Raw genomic sequence first — 5,009 nt, 5'->3', positions numbered from 1 at the left:
ATTTTTCATTCACATATTTTACCTCTTTATTATATTGTTTTTTGATTTGACTAATCTAAATTTGATATTAGTCGGTTCATGTCTCCCATTAGTATAGTTTTACTATCTATTTCCTCCTTCAGTTCCATTTGTTTCTCCTTTAGAAATTTGGATGCTATACCATTTGGTGCATACATGTTGATTACTGATATTTCCTCATTTTCTATATTTCCTTTTATCAGGATGTATTTACCTTCCCTATTCCTTTTAATCAGATCTATTTTTATTTTCACTTTGTCAGATATCATGATTGCAACTCCTGCCTACTTTCTATCAGTTGAGAGCCAATAAGTTTTGGTCCAACCTTTAATTCTAATCTTGTGAGTATCTACCTACTTCAGGTGTGTTTCTTGTAGACAACATAGGGTAGGATTTTGAATTCTAATTCACTCTTTTTTTTTTTTTGTTTTATGGATGAGTTCATCCCATTTACTTTCAAATTTATGATTGTCGCTTGTGTATTCCCTAGCATTTTGATATCCTCCCCTAGTTCTGTCTTTTCTTCTTTTGCTATATCCTTTTAAAACAGTGGTTTACTTTAAATCAAACCCCCAATCACCTCCTTTAATATGCTTCCCTTTCAGATCGCTCCCTTCTTGTTCCCTTCTTGATTATTTGGGGTCTGTTAATTTCTCTCCTCCCTGTCTTTCCCTCCCTTTTTGTATTCCCTCCTCTCTACCCCTCTTAGTTTTACCTTCTCACTTTCCCAGTAGGATAAGATAGAATTCAAGACCCCAATGGATCTAGATGCTCTTCCCTCTCAGAATTGATTTCACTGAGAGTAAGGTTTAAGGATTACCTGTTTGCATTCTGTCCTCTCCTTCTTATAAGAGTATTTCCCCCTCCCCTTCCCATGCATATTTTTGCGTGATAAAGATTATCCTATTTATTTTATTTCTTCAAGTATCTCTTGGTGCCATCTTTGAATCCCTCTTCCCTTTTCCTTTATTTTGCATATCATCTTATATCACTTATTACCCCAATCTCTTGCTGTGAATGATTCTTCTAATTACTCTAATAATGAATATAGTTTTTGAGAGTTACAAATAACATTTTCCCCATATATTAATAACCTTTTGATCTAATTGTAGTCCTTAAAGAAGAAAGTTTGAATAAATAATATTTTCCCCTTTTCCCTCTCTTTCTTATTTACCTTTTCGTGTTTGTATTGATCTTTGTGTTTGGATATCAAACTTTCCACTTAGTTCTGGACTTTTCTTTACAAATATTGAAAAACTTCTATTTTGTTGAATGCCCATACTTTCCCCTGGAAGCATATAGTCAGTTTTTATGGATAGGTGTTCCTTGCTTGAAGACACAATTCTTTTGCCTTTCTGAATATCATGTTCCAAACCTTGAGGTCCTTTAGTATGGATGCTGCCAGGTCTTGTGTGATACTGATTGGTGTTCCTTGATATCTGAATTGTCTTTTTGGCTTCTTATAGAATCTTCTCCTTAGATCAAAAGCTTTTAACTTTGGCAATTACATTCCTTGGAGTGGTCTTTTGAGGATTTAGTGTAGAGGGTGTTCTATGAACTCTTTCAAAGTCTATTTTCCCCCTTTTTCCAAGAACATCAGGGCAGTTTTCTTGGATGATTTCTTGTAGTATGATGTCCAGATTTCTATTTATTTCTGGCTTTTCAGGTAGACCAATTATTCTCAAATTGTCTCTCCTTGCTCTGTTTTCCTGATCTGTCATCTTCTCAGTGTGATATTTTATGTTTTCTTCTATTTCTTCTATTTTATCATTCGTTTGACTTTGTTTTATTAATCCTTGTCACTCGCTGATTCTGGCTCCTACTGTCTCTGATTCTGGCTCCATAGGTGGGGTAGTGAATGGTAGATAACTTGCATTTTTGTGGGAGCTTTTTCACCCCCCCTTATTGTGTTTAAATGCCCAAATCCCACATATCTTCAATTCTGCACCCTCGAATTAGGAGGGATTTAGAACACCTTTTTCATATAATTATTGATAGTTTTGAATTTTTCCTCTGAAAACTGCCCTTTCATATGTCTTGACCACTTGTAAATTGGGGAATGGCTTGGTTTCTTGTACAATTACATGTACAACTTGACATAGTTCCTCATAAATTTGAATAATCAAAACTTTTTCAGAGGTTTTGTTTATAAGTCCCCCCTCCACAATTTGAAATTATGCCCAAGGGAGATAAAAGACTGTCTGCCCTTTGATCCAACCATAACACTGCTGGGTTTGTACCCCAAAGAGATAATAAGGAGAAATTCTTGTCCAATAATATTCATAGCTACACTCTTTGTGGTGGCAAAAAAATTGAAAAATGAGGGGATGCCCTTCGATTGGGGAATGGCTGAACAAATTGTGGTATATGTTGATGATGGAATACAATTGTGCTCAAAGGAATAATAAACTGGAGGAATTCCATGGGAACTGGAATGACCTCTAGGAATTGATGCAGAGTGATAGGAGCAGAACCAGGAGAATAATGTACACATAGACTGATACATTGTGGTACAATTGAATGTAATGGACTTCTCCATTAATGGCAGTGCAGTGATCCTGAACAACCCAGAGAGATCTATGATAAAGAACACTATCCACATTCAGAGAAAAAACTGTTGGAGCAGAAACACCAAAGAAAAACAACTGCTTGATTACATGGGTCTAGGGGGATATGATTGGGGATATAGACTCTAAATGATCATCCTAGTCCAAACATCAACAATATGGAAATAGGTTCTGATCAAGGACACATGTAATACCCAGGGTAATTGGGTGTCAGCTACAGGAAGAGTAGGGTGATGGGAGGGAAGGAAAGAATATGATTCTTGTAACCAAGGAATAATATTCTAAATTGACTAAATAAAATAAAAAAAAAAATTATTCCCCTCTTCAATTTGTTCCCTCTCTTCTAATTTTGTTTGCATTGGTTTTATTTGTACAAATGGTTTACTTTAATTTCATATAATCAAAATTATTCATTTTACATTTTGTAATATTTTCTATCTCTTGCTTGGTCTTATATTCCTTCCTTTCCCATATATCTGACAGATATACTATTCTATATTCACCCAGTTTGTTTATGATTTCCCTCTTCATATTTCAAACATTTACCACTTTTAATTTATCTTGATATAGGATGTGAGATGCTGACCTATCTTACTTTTTCCCATACTATTTTCCAGTTCTCCCCATAGTTTTTATCAAATAGTATGTGCCACTCCCAAAAGATGGGATCTTTGGGTTTATTGAACACTATCTTGTTAAGGTCATTTTGTTCTAGCCTCTCTGGTGGTCTAATAATTTTCAAATTGTGTCTTTAGTGTCCCATTTTTGCTACACCTCCTCCACCATTTATTATTTTCCTTTACATTCATATTAACCAACCTTCTAGGTGTGAGATGGTATCTCAGCATTGTGTTGATTAGCATTACTTTTCTTTCTTGGAAACTTCATCTGTTCTCATGGATTGAGCTATGAATCTTGATGCTGATGACTTTAAGATCTACATATCCAGACCTTATATCTTTCCTGATGTTCAGCCTGGATCCCAATTAGATATTTCTTTTTTTTTTAACTTTAACACAATTGTCTTTAGTAAAATTGCATTTTGTTCTAAAGTGATAACTCTGTCATACAAGTAAATGTTAAAAAACGAAAAGTGCATTATTGCTACAATACTTTCTTCCAAGTTAAAAATATTTTTATAATAAAACTGTAAAGTAATTTAAAAAAGAATAACAGTCCATGTCATATATTCAAGAAGTCCATCATCTTCTTAAAATGTTGCTTTGCAAGTTGAAGAGAAAGACATTTGGAATCAAAATGTAATTGAAAATAAAGCTAGTTGTGTTTTTACCATTTTACATTATTGATGTATTTTTCCCTTCACACAGAGGAATTTAATCACTATTATGTTGGTCTGATGCACCATCATCCATTCTGTGTAGCTGTGACTTGAATATTTACAAATTTCTCTTTCTCTTCATGTGTGTTTTAAATTGCCTATATACCAGATAACACTCTTTCCAGTTGCAGTGATAGCATCATCTGTATTGTTAATTTTGCTAATGATTTCATATTCCTGAAGCTGATGGACAAATTCAGTATTAGGATTAATACAGATCCATCTTTCCTGAACATATGTAAATACCTTCCTGAATTTCACTTCAAATGTTTTCATAATGTATTCAATAACTAAAGCAGTGTTTCTGGAAATTCCTGTATTTTCGTGGACAAGCACTTTACCTTCTATTTGTATAATTCCATCAATATACTTTTTAGTCATGAGGGAAAATGTATTATAATTTCTACTGAATTATCTAATGTCCAGTACTAAATATTTAAATAATTATTGAAAATTTGGTTGAATAAAATTCACTTAATTTACTTTAATATTTTGTCATGCATATTACCTGTGTTTTTTCCATGTTTCTATAGTATAGACAGTTTGATTTTCATAGGTGAAGAATATGGGCCCCAAAACAATCCAGGTATTATTTTCTGCATCTCTCACCTCATGAGATAGGTCCAATCCTCAAAATTTTCTTTGTACTGTGTTAGGGTGGGAAACCCCAACTTCTCCATTGCCCCAATCAGGTAGTTGATATGGGCCAGATGATTGGTGTGGTCGAGAGGGCCAGATGACAGTCCAGCCCATAGGGCTCAGGCAAGTTATAGGATTGCAATCAGTAGTTGTAGTCATCCTGGGAAGGAGGTGTGCCATTTGCTGGCTAGCCACTGACATACGTAGGCCACTAATTCCCAATGACTCTGGTGGCAGCAATGCCAATGTAGCTGAGTGTTTAGTGACTGTTCTCCACCATCACCCTACTCTTTCAACATATTAGACATTTTAAATTAGATGTTCTGGCAATATCTTAGACTCAACATGTCAAAATTCAACTCTTTATTGTTCTCCTTAAATCATACCCTCTTCAAAATTCCCTCTTTTCCCCTAAAACTTACTCTTTGTCATCCCACATATCCAAT

The 5,009-nt window shown here is 34.5% G+C and overlaps 1 pseudogene; it reads right to left on the bottom strand.

Moving 5' to 3' along the window:
* Positions 1–4,022: 4,022 nt before the first annotated feature.
* Positions 4,023–4,604, bottom strand: LOC100618894 (serine/threonine/tyrosine-interacting protein-like; annotated as a pseudogene).
* Between the last annotated feature and the right edge of the window lie 405 nt (positions 4,605–5,009).

This window comes from Monodelphis domestica, chromosome 4 (assembly GCF_027887165.1).
Source record: "Monodelphis domestica isolate mMonDom1 chromosome 4, mMonDom1.pri, whole genome shotgun sequence".
In the NCBI taxonomy this organism is placed as follows: Eukaryota; Metazoa; Chordata; class Mammalia; order Didelphimorphia; family Didelphidae; genus Monodelphis; species Monodelphis domestica.
The sequence above is the reverse complement of the archived record's forward strand: the minus strand, read 5'-3'. Positions and strand labels throughout refer to the sequence as shown.